This window comes from Esox lucius, chromosome 7 (assembly GCF_011004845.1).
Source record: "Esox lucius isolate fEsoLuc1 chromosome 7, fEsoLuc1.pri, whole genome shotgun sequence".
Lineage (NCBI taxonomy): Eukaryota > Metazoa > Chordata > Actinopteri > Esociformes > Esocidae > Esox > Esox lucius.
In genome coordinates, this window is record NC_047575.1 from 4,911,109 (window position 1) to 4,928,324 (window position 17,216).

The 17,216-nt window shown below is 38.6% G+C and overlaps 1 long non-coding RNA gene across 1 annotated transcript; it reads left to right on the plus strand.

Annotated features, from left to right (window-relative positions):
* The first annotated feature begins 2,147 nt into the window (after positions 1 to 2,147).
* On the plus strand, positions 2,148 to 5,977 carry LOC105030971. The gene is made up of 5 exons (XR_002196939.2): positions 2,148 to 2,231; positions 2,661 to 3,104; positions 3,582 to 3,728; positions 4,239 to 4,374; positions 5,870 to 5,977. It is a non-coding gene; the product is annotated as an uncharacterized LOC105030971 (long non-coding RNA).
* Positions 5,978 to 17,216: the final 11,239 nt, after the last annotated feature.

A 17,216-nucleotide genomic window follows, 5' to 3' on the forward strand; every position in this document is an offset into this window, starting at 1 on the left:
GTTCCCTATCAATATTTGGATAAAATAAAATAATTGTTTATTTAGCTCTGTGCCTGTCCTACTCTACCTTGCGAAGACATGACACTGATTAAGATTAAATAGTTACTAAACTGCTATGAATAATAATCATCATTATGATTGAATGTGGTGATGTTTTTTTTTATATTATGCTATTAAGGGGCGCTGTATAGAATCCTGCCTCTATAGCAATAACACAACTTCTCTAGATCTTCCCCTTGAGAATGAGACTGGTATAATAATAGTTATGGTGGTTAGGGTTAGGGTTTGAAGGATAGTACTGCGAGTATAAGGCGATTATGAGTCATTGTAAACCAAACAGAAAGTTTAAATTGGGAATAGGCAATGTCATTCACTCTGATACATTTTATAGAAAAATTTTACTTGAAACATGAACTGCTTATTTTTATGCTAGTAGTACAGGAAAAAACCTTACATATTGCCACATTCAATTTGGTTCTCTAACATATCGCATTGTGACAAAACTTGCCTTTCTGTTGAGAGCTGACGTTTGCAAGATTACATTGATTGGCACAAGCATAGTTAATAAATCCATTAACACTTGTGCTTACATGTTGGTATCTGAAAATGTTTCTTGCCACGCCAAGCTATGGTCAGTGCAACTCTGAATAATTCAGGAAGATCTATAACATTCCCCCATGAAACTAGTTGAGCTCATCGGTTAGGCCATTACTAATGGTAAAACAGCAATTAGGGGACAATATGTTTTGAATTTGGCAAATTAATAAGATGCCACGTGTTACATGCATGTGCATTTACAAGTCTGCTTGAGTTTGAAACAGGCGATCAAATGTTAATGTTAGATCTTTCATATTTATTAGCTGTAAATGCATTTTCTGTGGATAAGCCCCAATTATGCATACCTTTTTTCCCCGTGAAAAATGTGTTTGTAATGATGCAAATACATTTTCAAACCATGACTAAGGCACTGTTCTGTATTTAATGTCGACCTTACTGGTGTCCTATGGCAGCAGCTATTTCCAGATTTTCTAATGTAAATATCAAATTAATAATCTCCAATGCAGATAATTGTTGGGCAATAAAGCTCTATTAATGCAATTTCATGATGGACACATCATCAACACATTCCCGGCGAGTCCTTCTAAACTCGTCACATATTTCAGCTGCTCAACAGTGAAAACATTGATGTATGACACTGTAAGTGGCCCAGGTCTCATTACTTAGAAAATGTTGCCACCCTGTGGATATTTATATGAACACTATACACAGAAGCATTATAACCAGAAAAGGTTTTCTATGTGGCAGACTGTGTCTTTAAAGATGACACTATTTAAACTGTGTGAATGCAACTTTTACACCAGCCATTTCATTTTTGCTGAAATAACCTGGACAACGGAATGTTTATTAATGGAACTAAAGTGTACTCTTGTACAAAGATTACTGTAGATGGCTAGCTAATAGCTACAGTATACAGTAACTATAATGAAGACAGTGACCCCGATCACTCCATGGTTTGTTCGTTTCTTTAGAATACAATACAAATATAAAAGAGTCACGTAATACAGTTCTTCTTTTAAATATGAGATTCATGGTATTACCCCAATCAGCAATCGATGGTGGCCTGCCGTCGTTTTGTTGCTGGTGGGCCGCAGGAGGCTATAATGTGTCCTACAGCCAACGGGCCACCAGCTTTTGACGCTTTTCTCCCGATCTCAATTTGCATAAGCTAATTTGTATCTCAGGCAGCATTCCACCAGCGGCCCGACTGCTTTACGCTGGCGACTAGACGCCGAAGAGAGGGCATGAGCGGTGATCTGCTTGTGTTGCCATTTTCTTCCAGCAGAGATGTTATTGTACCCCTTTTATTCTTGTACTGATTATTTGTATTAACATTATTTTAATATTGTTAAATCTTAGTGTAGAGAATTTTGGTCAACAGTGGTAGTTTATAAATAAAATAGATTTTGACTTGCACACTTTTACTCACGATATAATTTAAACAGTTACAAAAAGACACCTACATGTACAGGCACTTAATACAACGGTGACAAAAATAATAATAATTTAAAAACAGGATACATCTCGCGAGATTTCATTCAGCACTTCCCATCTCCCTCGCATTTTTCGCGCCCGCGACACTATTCACTCTCAGTCTCTCTCACACTCTGCTGTAATTTTCGGGAGGAGATTTGGAAGATTCTCGCTGTCTTCGTAGTCAAGGCTAAGTCAAGGTAAGAAAGTTACATTTCACAATATAAATGTTAACTAAAATACATTGTTTTCAAAACACTATGTTAACCAAAAGCTTTTTGTCGCTTTAGAATTTCGAATTCCCCCAGATCGCGCCATATTTTCCCTCATTTCTGGCGCCATGACCAAAGCTATCTGTACGCTATTATAGTAACATTCTTCTTTTTTTATGTTATTGTTAATACACCAACTGTGTATTATGACAAACTGATTGGAGTTGAGACTCCAGCTTTACAAATGTACCACTGTTTTACGATAAATCCCACAATGACAGCAATTTTTAAATTTGTATAAGATCGATGTGCACATCAAACAGCCAAAATGAAAGCATTTCCTTATACATTTTTCGAATGCAATTACAAGACAAGCCTGTTTAATCTTGTCTGCTCCCGTTTATTTTGTGATCACAGAACAACGCCATACAGCGACCATTTCAGCAGCTCAAGTTCAAACGCACAAATTACCAACGACATCAACTCGTGCAACCAAAATAACAAAGTCAGTAGTTTATTTCATTTGTAAAGACATGCGCCCGCTCATTGTGGTTGAAAACAAAGGTGCCATCTCAGGGAACATTATCCACAATGTCAGAAAAGATTACAGCAACTTTTACCTTCAGTACAAATGTCCGGAAAAATTACCTCAGGTAATACTAATCCCCTCCAAGTAATCTCTCTTTGCACTGAGCACATCTCACACCTCTTTTGGGGGGACTGTCCTTAAGTTTTCTGAAGTAATCGTCTGGCATATTTTACCTCAGCTGCTTTCTGCACTTCCCAGAGTTCATCTTTAGATTTAGGCCCTATTTTATTTTTTTCTGACTAGGTGACCCCATACTGTCTCTATAAATTCAGGTAAGCTGTTTTTCTACTCAAATAGGATTTCACTGTATTAGCAGTATACTTGGAATCATTATCATGCTAAAAAAAATAAAAACATTCCCAATATGGCACTTTCCAGAAGGAATGGCATTATAAATTAAAACCTGTCTGTACTTTTCCACATTCATGATCCCATCAATTGCTCATGTGTAAGGGGAGGTCTCACTAAATACTTCCCACAACTAGCATATGGTCATTATACCATTTCTAAAACAAAAATAATGGTGGCGTAAGACGTTTGCACAGTACTGTAGCTTTTTTGCTAATAACTCAAGTACAAGTATAAAACATCTGTTAGAGAGGCAACTGCATGTATTATGGGAGTGTTCCCTGGGAATTATGAAAAATAGAGTTGTATTTAGGGACTCGATACACTATACAAATAGTAGATTACTACTTCTGATGATAATCGGAATTAATTCCCATTATGATAATCTTATTTTTCTTTAGGTTGGCGTGGTGGCAGAAATTGGAAGAAGAACACCAGAAGAATGATGGCCTTCCTTTTAGACCACTCCCTATCAAGAGAGTACAATTTTGTTTGCCGCCATGGAAAGCGAGAGTTCCGGGGGCTCAAACTGTTTGAGGTTGTATATGGTATGTTTACTCGCTGTTTAACATATTAATGTGCAAACAAAGGTTATTTTGTATGCAAATAATTGTCCATAACTGGATGGAGAATAACTTTTTAATTATGACAATATGGACCAGGTATACTGCCAATTCAGTGATAAGTAACTGTTAATTAGTGGTGTAGCAATCACACAACTCATGGTTTATAATAAATAATAAAGTTAAATCATTATTAAATACAAGTGAGGTACTACAAATAAAATAAGTAAAAATACACTAGTTACGAGCATAGGTAAATACAATAGAACAAAAGTTACAAATTTAAATTAACTGTAGTTTTCAGGTACAGGTACAGAACCAGTCCCTTGTTTGTTTAATAAACCTTTGCAGCAAAAATGTCATGTTTGACAGAATATTATATCCAATACCATTATTGTATTACCTGAAAAAGTACATGGTGGAGATTTCTGCTTTGTTGCAAGGGCTCAAATGAGGAATTTAATCTCACTCTAATGCTCTTTATCTATTTTACAGGAAGCTTGAAAAAAAATGCCCTTACAAACCAGATTACTAGATGAGATGCTGAAAAGGCAGTGTCAAAGTGGCTAATTGGTGCCAGGGACAGGGGAGGAAACCGTACAGCGAGGGCACGTGGTGGACAGCAAGATGGGTAAAAGTCATTATCATTAAAACTGCAAAGTGTTAAGCCTACTTATATTTGTGTAAAACACAACATTGTGCTTTTGTCAAACTATAAACTCTTGTCAAACTGTAGGCTAACCTACAACTGTCACCCAACCAAAATCACACACACACACAGTTCAGTGGTTCTGGAGATTTATCTGAATGAGGAAAATTATTCTGAAATTAATGTTTTATGTAAAAACACACACACACACACACACACACACACAGTTCAGTGGTTCTGGAGATTTATCTGAATGACTCATGAACAAAATGTGAAAATAAAACAAAGTGGATCTGAATTTAATTTTTTAGGAAAACAATCTATGAGCATACCTCTTCTCACTTGCACCTCCAGACCCAAAGTATAGAATAGCTCTAGGTGTTCTTATAAGATATTTACTGTCAGATGTGTGTCTGCTATATGTTCTGACTGCATATATGCATCATATTTATTTATTTATATTAACATAAAATGTGGACAGTCTGATTCAGCCATGGCAAACTAAGTTTTGTGGTCACTACCAAAACATTACTGTCACTACCAAAAATGTGCAGTCACTACAGTAACATGGGATGTTTTGTCAAAAATAAAGTATATTGAATTATCAGCTAAGATGTTATGATAGTGTTTGGTTCAACGCATATCAAACTAATGAATCCTTAACTTTGAAATTAGTACGATAACCTTTATGCCTTCTACAAAGAAAGATTGGGTTCAAAATACAACAATTCTCAAAAATTACACTTAAAATATTATACAAATTATAATCTTTATTGATTTAACCTGTACATTTTTTTTTCAAAAATATGTATTTATAAGGTAGATTATAAGCCTTCTTAATAAATTATTTAATATTGTGTTTCGGTAGTGACAAATTTGGGGAGAAAGAAAATATTCCAGCATTTTCTGAAAATACAATATCAGAAATAACTGCACAATTACTAGAAAAGCATACCTTGGATATTGTACAATTTGCGTACATGAAAAATTTGTGGGGAAAAAATAAAAAATATCAAGATGTTTCCAACTCTGACTTTGCACCAATTCTGTAGAATGGCCCATATGGACTCAGCAGTCTTACCTCGATCCATTGACCGTTAGCAGCTTCCCCCCACCACCTATTCTCCACACTTCTAGTCCTAACCACTTACATGCGGGGGGGAGTACTCCGGATTCGGGCTGAATTCAGAGCTCCCTCTGAAAAGCATGCCAAATATGCATTAAACCTTAACCCCTCTAATTGTATGTAAGTGTGAACTCTTGAAAAGTGGTAAAAGTTGGTCAAAATGTATGTATGTAATTTTGTGCCTCCAATATGTGCAGTGCAGGGGGTGTTCCGGGACAGGTTTGAAAACCCCTTATCTACATAAACTTGATTTGGTGCACCAAAATACTAACCTGACACATCTGTTTGAACTGTGAAAAGGAATTGCAAAAGTTGAAAAATGGTTGATTTATTTATTTTCTCTTTTCAAAGGGCCGTTGGGAGAGCGACAACAGAGGACTGAGATTCTGCACTTTTGTTTTGTTTGTGAAAAAGAAAGTTTGTCAAAAGCTTTCACTTTTGATACTTGTCTGTTAATACACATATATTAATAAATATTCTGTTAATAAATTAAAGCTTGAAGTAATGGTTTCTGTTCATTGCTTACATATAATGTTTGTATTTAGGAGTTTACTGTAAAATAAGGTAACCCAAAAAGACAAATATGGTAGCCCATATATACACCCGTTGTGGCCCATAAAAGAGCCCTAGATAAGACCTATCTGGGTCCCATCATCAACCCATGTGGGCAGACTCCTGTAGTCCCTATATGGGGACTACCTAGGCTACCCATATGGGCCCGATATGGAGCCCATCAAGAGCCCATCATCAACCCAACTGGGCTAACACATGTGGGGCCTCCATGGAAACTGCGGCCAAAATTAGCTGGGTCCCAGTTGGGTAGCCCAGGTGGGCCCCGGATATCAGCCCATTTGCAGCCCGTTTGGGCCCCACATGAGTGTGTTGGCTGGGACAATTTGATGAACTCCCAAAACAAATGAAGATCAAGATTTTTTTCAACATCTGACTGAAAATTATTGAATGCAGAGTCACCTACATAGCTATGGTGTTCTGTTCCTGCGTTATTATAAATAACTAAATATTGTTAGGTTTCTGAGTAAGAACGTAATGACTGTTTTGTATTAAACAATGACTGTTTGCAATATTCAAACACTTTTGATAATTAATATTTTGTTAAATCTTTTATACTTAATACAGTACAGTCAAAGTTAATATCCAAATGTAATTTTTTTTTACTTTGGATTATGTATATAAACTCTGGGAAGCAAAAATGTAGGACTGCTTCATTCTCTTCCGTGTATTTTTGTTATTATGTAGTTCTGAGTGTTTTAGTGAGCTAGCTTACATGCTATGTTTTCACATGTATCTGCATTGGCATTCGCCATTTTGTGTTCTGCACTGCGCCCGTATAAGTATATATACACTCACCTAAAGGATTATTAGGAACACCTATTCAATTTCTCATTAATGCAATTATCTAATCAACCAATCACATGGCAGTTGCTTCAATGCATTTAGGGGTGTGGTCCTGGTCAAGACAATCTCCTGAACTCCAAACTGAATGTCAGAATGGGAAAGAAAGGAGATTTAAGCAATTTTGAACGTGGCATGGTTGTTGGTGCCAGACAGGCCGATCTGAGTATTTCACAATCTGCTCAGTTACTGGGATTTTCACGCACAACCATTTCTAGGGTTTACAAAGAATGGTGTGAAAAGGGAAAAACATCCAGTATGCGGCAGTCCTGTGGGCGAAAATGCCTTGTTGATGCTAGAGGCCAGAGGAGAATGCGCCAACTGATTCAAGCTGATAAAGGAGCAACTTTGACTGAAATAACCACTCGTTACAACCGAGGTATGCAGCAAAGCATTTGTGAAGACACAACACGCACAACCTTGAGGCGGATGGGCTACAACAGCAGAAGACCCCACCGGGTACCACTCATCTCCACTACAAATAGGCAAAAGAGGCTACAATTTGCACGAGCTCACCAAAATTGGACAGTTGAAGACTGGAAGAATGTTGCCTGGTCTGATGAGTCTCGATTTCTGTTGAGACATTCAGATGGTAGAGTCAGAATTTGGCGTAAACAGAATGAGAACATGGATCCATCATGCCTTGTTACCACTGTGCAGGCTGGTGGTGGTGGTGTAATGGTGTGGAGGATGTTTTCTTGGCACACTTTAGGTCCCTTAGTGCCAATTGGGCATCGTTTAAATGCCACGGCCTACCTGAGCATTGTTTCTTACCATGTCCATCCCTTTATGACCACCATGTACCCATCCTCTGATGGCTACTTCCAACAGGATAATGCACCATGTCACAAAGCTCGAATCATTTCAAATTTCTTGAACATGACAATAAGTTCACTGTACTGAAATGGCCCCCACAGTCACCAGATCTCAACCCAATAGAGCATCTTTGGGATGTGGTGGAACGGGAGCTTCGTGCCCTGGATGTGCATCCCACAAATCTCCATCAACTGCAAGATGCTATCCTATCAATATGGGCCAACATTTCTAAAGAATGCTTTCAGTACCTTGTTGAATCAATGCCACGTAGAATTAAGGCAGTTCTGAAGGCAAAAGGGGGTCAAACACAGTATTAGTATGGTGTTCCTAAAAATCCTTTAGGTGAGTGTATGCTTTCACTCACCAAGGCTGAGGGCTCACTTGAAGAGAAAGGTGGCACGGCGGTTCTTCCTCTGGGCAAACGTTTCGATGACTTTGGGAATGAAGTCATGTAGCTGCTGAATCAGCTTACTTTCATTGGAAAACATGGCCAATGCGTTGAGTCGCGGCTGTCCCATGGTATTGCAAGTGAAGGTTTTTACCCTCTTCAAGGTGGAAAAGTTCCTCTCTGATTCGGATGTCGTCATAGGTGTTGTTATGATCATTTTCAGCAGAGTGACGGTCTCAGCAAAAGCCTCCTTGTTCTCATGGATGGATCTTAACAGAGACAGGGCCGTCTTACCAGTGTGAAGTTCAGTGTGGTGGTACAGCGGTCAGCTCAGACTTCAACTTTTCCTCGTTTCATAGAGCACATAGTTTCACCACACAGTCAAGCTCAGATGTAGGGAATGACAGAACAAATTGTGGGAAGAGCGAGCTGTCAACCAGCTTGGCAGCGATCAGGTGGACACTTTGTGAAAACATATGCTCCACCTGGGAGATGATTATGTCGCATGCCTCCTTCATCACCGGCGCTGTGTTGGTTACTCGTCGGCCTGGCTTGTCTGTTCCATCGTGAAGAGTGGAAGCCCATTCATCCGTTTTCTTCCATATATTCTGGACATTCTCCTTGAAACGGATGAGTGCACTGCTAATCCCAGATGCATCGATGCTCTGTTTTTGTAAAACATGTGTTGTAAAACATCAACTTCTGGCATAAAAAAGAAAAAAAGTCCAGCAGCTGCAGAAAGGCTCGGTCCCAGAGTTTTTTAGACATGCCGTATGCCTCACTTATGTTGGCCTCATCCCATCCTGGTTGTGTGCATATGTCCTCCATACATAGGAGAAGCGCATCGCAGTTTTACCATTGACAGTTCTACTTTTAAAGTTCTATCGTACAGCGGGTTGACTTGGAATGCGTCTCTGTGTAGCCTCAGCAAGTGGGGTTTTGGAGCGCCAGAGAAAATGGTGGCAGAAGCAGTTAAATCTGCAAAAAACACCTTCAGGATGCTCATTCTTGCTGAACAAAGTTGCTGCAAGGTGAGGTTCAGCTAGTGAGCATAGCAGTGAACAAACTGGGCATGTGAGTATGGGTTTGTCTCTTTCATTAGCGTCTGTACCCCTCGGACGTTTCAACTCACTACAGCCGCACCATCATAAGGCTAAGCGATCAGCTTTTCTTCCAGCTTCAGTGGTTCCAGCAAACCCTTGATGCTATTTGAGAGTGCAGTTTTAACTTCCAAAACCTCTCTGTCATTGCATTGTCAGGCAACATGTATTGCAACACAACCACCATTTGTGATTTACAGGAGACATCAGTTGTCTCATCTGCCTGTATGGCAACAAATTATGTCTCGTCCACTTGCTTGGCTATCTCCTCCCTGTTCACTTCATACATACAGTCTAACAGTTCATTTTGTAAAGTGCTATATGTCCCTTTGAAGATGGGCTGAGCGTCATAGTGCCTCTGAAGTCTCAAATCGCCCTCACACATAGTCTCGAAAATGCATCTGAATATTCCAGGAATCAGGGAGTCCACCGACTCGTTGTGCCCCCGCAGTGCGGTTTCACATTTTCCACATACGTTATGATCCGACTGAGAACGTACCTGTTTTCCTCCACCTGTTTGTTATGCTGCTCAATGGAGTGCCTGTATGCACTGTCAACTTTGGCTGCGACATTTACCCTTCCAAGTAAGCCCAATTTCACAGCATTGTCCAGATGACTCCCTCTGCTCTCATGTTTTGCAATCCTCTCAGAAAGATGTTTCAAATCTTTGTAACCCGTCCTCGAGCAAGTACCATCTCCACCAAATAGCAGACATGGAAAACAGAAGAGTGCCTTCTTTTGTATGCCAACCGTTAGCCACTTTTTCTTCAAAAACCACTCCACGTTAAACCCGGTTACTTTTACCAGCAGTTTGACTGATGAAAATATCCCGTGGCTGATGGGCACCAAGTCGCTTTACTTCTAGTTTCTCCTCCAAATTAAGGGTTTCAAACCGGTGCTCGTGTATGAAATCCACTTTATTAATTTTCTCAAGTTAACTGGCATGTGAAGCTAACAAGCTAGCTAAGACTATCTACACTCCTCGCTCTTCTTGCTGCCTAATGATTTTCTATAACCTGTTGCCGAAAGGTGGCACGTTTTTTAGAGTAATGACGTGATTATGGACTTAAAATTACATGTCTTGGAAATTATTATGTGAGGTCTAATTTAACCCTTATCCTAAAAGTTGATTCAGTAGCATTAATTAAGTAGAACAGGTCCAAAAGAGTACAACAGACATTATTAAAAGTAAATTAATGTAGCCCAAAATATTTTAGTTAATCGCATAACCTAAAAATGTTTAATTAAATTATATGCCAGTTAGACAATTAAACATTTAATCACCCCATCAAATATTCAAAACCTTCCATTCCAACTATGACAAAACTGAAGTGTTTCTTTATGTACTGTGTATTCAGCTTTGCCCAGATTCGCAGTTTCATCCTATCATGTTGTATGGCCAGGTGAACACTTCCAAAACACTGTCCAGTTTACTCTTGCTAAATAACTGATATTTCTTGTCTCTTTGTCTCATCAAAATATTTTGTGTTTTATGGTTCTTGTAATTTTTGTTGTGTGGAAACCAGCATTAGCTGATGGTTTGAAGACAGCTAATAGGTATCCTCATCAACAAAAATAATTAACAGAGAAGCTAAAAATCATCTTTAGTCTATTTCGTCCATAAATGTTTCAGTGTCTTCAAAATTATTAAACAACAACATGAATGGTGAGAGAGCTTCTTGTTTTTCCTCTAGAGTTGAGGCCTCTCTGAGCGTCTGCACAGCACCCTGTATTTCCTCATCACTCAGTCTCAGAAGAGACCCATGTTGGCATTTACCAAGGCAACAGCATCCCCCAGGTCAACAATGCATCTTGGCAACTGAAATGAAAGATCACAACAATCACATAGAAGTAGAGGTGGACAAAGTACTCAACTGGGTTCGGCTGTTTTCACCACTTTAGGGAAGTATCTAATTAACCGTTTGACACGGACGGTCACACCAGTGTGATCAAGCTAGAGTGGTCCCTGAAGCTTACGATGACACTGGTGTGATTAGAACGTGATTTTTAGAACACACCATTAGCATGCCTAGCTACAAGTAACGTAACAATGGCTGGTAAAACCGCGCTATTATTTACTCACATTTAGCTCAAACAGTGTTTATAACTTTATTTCCTGATTGTAATTGTTTCAAGACCATACTGTGATATTAACCAGGTAGAAAGCATTCAAATCGGGACAAGAAGTGTTACTTACGTGCCAACAGACAGCCAACACTAATACACAAAAATGAATAATATTAGCGACTACTACCGATCAAAACCATTGCAAAAACTTTCTAGATGTTACGTTACCCGTTGTATGCATTTTATATAGTTTATTCATTTTCACTGCACTGAATTACTGGTCACGATTTGTAAGCTAGCGGGTACCTGACGTTTGCTAGCGGTTAGCTGATGTTTTCTAGCTAGCTACAGTTATAAATCAACCAACTTTTGCAGCTCTTAGAATTTCGGGTCAACGAAAGAAGCTTGCAATGCAATGCATGTAGTGTTCCTTACCTAGCAAAGTGAGTTCAAATGCTGGCGTGAGTTCAAATGCTAGAGTGAGTACTGAAGTCACACGCAAAAAAACTCACGCTGGGGGGTCGGTAAGGAATATTTGAAACTCACGCATGAAAAGGTTAAGATCTTAGTAACCAGGTAAAGGAAGTTCAAAACTAACCAGTGATCAAAAACATAAAAAGGAAGAGTGTAAATTAGTCATTGGTTAGTTATGAACTCTGTTTAGGTAATTTAGCTCATCCTTAGCAACTTCCCAAAACTGGGAAACACAGCCAAATACTTATTTTTACATCACTGCATAGAAGATGGCCATGACAAATTATAATTTTGTTTACATTTCTAAATAATGACAACATAGTGTATATGAAGCTACAAAATAAATGGATCTTGCCTGCTTGCATATAGTGACAGGTGCATCATGTATCTTTAGCTCATTATAACATACCCTAATTGTCTAGAGCTGGCTAACAAGTAGCCTAACTTGTCGCGTAGCTAGCTATCTTTCAACGTCGCTATAAGGGTTGTCATGTTTTCTGTGTTCTGTCACTGGCAAGCTATTCGAATTTCAGATTCAAAGAATTTAGTAAAAAAGTGATCTTAGTGAACACATTAACCATCACTAAATAGGCTCTGTGCACAAGCGTATGGACGAACTTCTGCTTTAGCCAGAAGTCGGCATATCATTTTCCGGTTTACTTAAGGCGATCACCCGCGTTGCCCAAAATTTCAATTATTAGTAGATGTCTCCAAGACCTGCCTAAAATAAGCATTAGTGATGTCCATCGAATTGTTGATGCCTGGTCCCCTGCTCCAACAAGCAAGCGGAACAAGATATTCAAACTCTACATATCGAGTTATCTGCACAACTACGAGGGTAAGTAGAGTAAAATTCCATAGCCTCAAAAAAGCACCAAAACAGGTCTCCTCTTTATTTTTAATACTGTAACCTCTTTTCACAACGAAACTGAAAAATAACAACTGGCATAGGAAGTAAACATCTGGTCTTATATTAATTGCGCTTAAACCTGCGTTACGTGGAAGTATATAAAAAATTACCTTTTCTGACTATTTCTAGTCTAGCGTTTGAAGTCATTGAATTGCGCAAGCCATATTTTATTAAAAAGAGGACATTCTCCTGATTAAAATTGTACTTTGAAACTTAAATGAGTCACGTACATTATATTTCTTATTTTTTCCGTACAACAGCATCACTCATCTTGTTGTGAGTTTAGGTGTTTACTAATGCGGATGAGTATTAGTAAGTAAACCGGAAACTGCTATACCGACTTCTAGACAAAAGCGGAAGTTCACTATGCTGGTGCAGAGTCTATACAGCTGCACCTTTTTCTTTCCTTTCTCAAAATGTTGAAAAGGAATGTTTTGAGTGAGTTTCAGCGTTCCCCCATGTGTTTGGAATAGTGCAATCATAGTGTCACGCAATCTACTGCAAATTGACTCAATCTACCTGATCATACCATGGTAAGAAAACACTAATTAAAAGAGCGACATCTGTATACATGAATGCACAGTCCTTTCAGAACTTAGTAAAAAGTACTGGATCACAAGTGCTAACTCTGCAGCAACAATAAATATTGCCAACTGTGTTGTGTGTAGACGTGAAAAAAGGAATGCAAATAAATTGCAGATTTGCCTCAAGAAAAAGATTGATTCATGACCGTCCCCCATTCACAAACGTAGGAATGGATTACTTTGGACCACTTGAAACAAAGAGAGCCAGAAGCCTTGTCAAACAATATGGAGTAGTCTTTACTTGTATGGTGGCACATTTAGAGTTGGCGTACTCTTTAGATAAAAACTCATGCATTCATGCTATCAGGAGTTTCATGGGCCGAAGAGGTCAAGTGTCTCACATCTGGTCAGACAACGGCACCAATTTGGTTGGAGCAGAAAAGGAGTTAAGGGAGGTTTTAAACCAGGACAAACTTAGAAATACTTTGCTGAAAGATGGTGTCAAATTGTCTTGTAACACTCCAGCTGCATCACACCACAGCGGAGTGTGGGAAAGATTAATCAGAATCGTGAGAAAATTCTAATTTCAGTTTTACACCAGCAAGATCTTGATGATGAAGGCCTGTGTACTGTGCGAGGTAGAGGCGATTCTCAACAGTCGGCCCATCACCACCATATCACCTGACATATGATTTAGTACCAAACCTATTCTACCACCAGGGCTCTTTCAAAAGTCTGACATGCACATCAAGCGCAGATGGAAACAAGCCCAGTACTTGTCTGACCTGTTTTGGAAGAGGTGGATTAAGGAATACTCACCGTTAATACAAGAAAGGCAGAAATGGGTAAGCAAAAAGAAAAACATTCAAACTGGAGATTTTGTTATGATCGTGGACTCAACTGCATCTCGTGGGTCCTGGAGGCTAGGGAGAGTTGTAGAAACTATGCCAGATGCAAATGGATTGGTCTGTTCTGTGGTGATCAAGACCGGAACCAGCATTCTTGAATGGCCAATTACCAAGATATGTTTGTTGTTAGATGATGCTGGTCAAGATGTTCAGTGAAGACCTATTGAAGTAATGTATTTTAAAATCTGTTTATTGTGAATTAGAGATTTAGGCTCCATTTTTATTATTGCTCAGTAATTGTATTTTATGCACATATATCTAGGGGCCGGTGTGTTGGAGCCAAATCTAATCTTTTATTGTTCAGTGTAATTGTTCCACCCCCTCTAGAGGCCTGGAGGAGAATGTGCCAGTGGGATGATAAATGACCTGCAAAAGGTCTCTACAGCTGATATTTGTGATAATGATAGTTATGAAGCCTATAACCTAATTAAACTGTGTTATGACATAGGTACATTAGTCCCATTGCATAGCCAACAAATAAATTGTTTAATTCAATTCAAGTTTTTTGACATGAAAATTGTATTCTATAGTCGTACCCCCTATGGTAGCATGAAGATCCTGGCAGCAGACAAAAACGAAATATAAAAACATTGTACAAATTATTTGGGAGAAAACATCTACAATATTTTCTTCGATTTCTGATCTTTTGACACCCATGTTGTCCATCACGTTTCTGCCATTGAGATATGGACCTTCTTAATGGTTGAGTGCACAAGCGGTTAGATCAACTAATCTGCACGTCACTTAACCTAATGATTTAATTGAGAAGTCAACATGTTGGAAACAAAATCATAACAACTGAAGTTGGATCAGGAATACTCCTCAATTGGAGTTAGCCCAAAAAGCTTTTGGGATTCAGGCCTGTTATGTTTTGGTCAGGCTGCTCGGATTTGGCATATTGATTTTGATTTCTATTTCTGAAAGTGCAGTTAACAGTCAATAACCAACCTGCTGTTTCTTCTCTAATATTGCATGTGGCTTCATATATATTTCTTTTCAAACGTAAAACAAACATCTTGCTTGGAATACAGTGACAAAGAACTGCATATTAAATCCTGATTATGTCTTAAAAGTTATTGCTGACAGCCATTCAAATGATACATTTCAAAGTAAGTATTAAAGCTGCAAGCAGCATTTAGCAGGTTTCAGCATTAAGCTATTAGTAGCCATCATTGCAGTTTTTCCAATATGACACATCCAACTCATGTCCATAGCTGTAAACAATATTACATGTATGATTTTTACTTTTCACTAGTATCCCTATGTGGTGGAATGGAAACATCTTTTAAAAAACTTAACTTACAACCCTGATCATGTGTACCAAATGCAATCACGCTTAGCGTCACAAATTCAGAAAAAAAACATTAAGCCCGATTGCAAATTTCCAATTGCAAATATGTTACTTGGAAGGAGATGGACCTATACACCTCTTTTCAAGATTTTATTTTAAACAGGTTGAGCATGGAGAGCTTGCAAATGTGGGACACCTCAATAGCGCCACCATGTGCATGATAAAAGTCATTACATTTGTATAATCTTTGTTAACATATGCAGTAATTAGAATTATAATACCATTATCCTTATAGGAGATGTGTCTATATATGTGCAAAACCACACCCATGCACATGTTCATCTGTCAATGGCGGCCATGTTTTTCAACATACTGGCCTAATTGATATACATTTCGAAGACCATCGTCCATAGATGCCAAATATCAAAGTGCTTGAAGATCGGACATTTGGTGCCAGAATAGTTACTTTTTTACTTTTTTCCCCCCACAAATTCTAAATGGCCGCCAAACCATTAAAGCGAAGTTAATGAGTCCCAATGGCAAATATGTTCCTGAGGAGGTGGACTTATCTATCTCTTTTCAAGGCTGTAACTCCAACAGGATGAGTATGGTGAACTTGCTCATGTGAAAAACCTAAATAACGCCACCGTGTGGTTGATTAAAAAAATCTGTAACATCCCTGTCAACATATGTACCAAGTAGAATTCTTACACCATTATCCTTGTAGGAGATGAGCGCATCTATGTGCAAAACCACACCCCCGCACATGTTCAATAGCATCCATGTTTTTATTTGTAATTTTTTTTTGTGTCTTTCAGCTACTATTTCACCACTTGTGCATTGAGAGATCCATGTGCACCATCTATTTATAAATCCTCAAAATAAAGCATGAATGGTGTTTCTTGTCCAATGGTTTTCCCATGTGGCCAAACTGAGCCATTGATCATACATTAGGTAGATGCTAGTTGCTAGATGCATTATATAACACCCAGTGATACAGATAAAGTGATAATGCCATCTGGCTATCATGGGGGCACCTTGTGGTAAAATGTAATTTACTTGCACATGTTACATCGTAAGTGTTCTGAACATGTACATCAAATTATTTTATCATTTTAGCAACTGTGTCTGATTTATATGCATACTTGTGTAAAACCACACCTGCTTGAAGATTGATTGGTCTATAGCGGCCATGTTTTTATTTGTACTGTTCTGGGTAATGCATTCATAAATGACCTTGGTCCATAGATAACAGATATCAAGTCACGTGAAAATCGGACATTTGCTTCAATAGGAGTAGTTTTGAAGCATTTTTCTTTTTTGTCGTATCAACTTTGTCAACATATTGACCCAGAACTATTTTAATGCCATTACCCTCATGGTAGTAGTGTGCATATATGTTCAAAACCACACACACGCACATGTTCATTGGTCAACAGCGGACATGTTTTTTGTCACACTTGCCTGGCTTATAGAGCTTTTGAAGACATCAGTCAAGATGCCAAATGTCAAAGCACATGAATATAAGAATATAGGAGTAGCTAAAGTGTGCCAAGAAAACATCCCCCACACCATTACACCACCAGCCTGCACAGTGGTAACAAGGCATGATGGATCCATGTTCTCATTCTATCACGCCAAATTCTGACTCTACCATCTGAATGTCTCAACAGAAATCGAGACTCATCAGACCAGGCAACATTCTTCCAGTCTTCAACAATTTTGATGAGCTTGTGCAAATTGTAGCCTCTTTTTCCTATTTGTAGTGGAGATGAGTGGTACCCGGTGGGGTCTTCTGCTGTTGTAG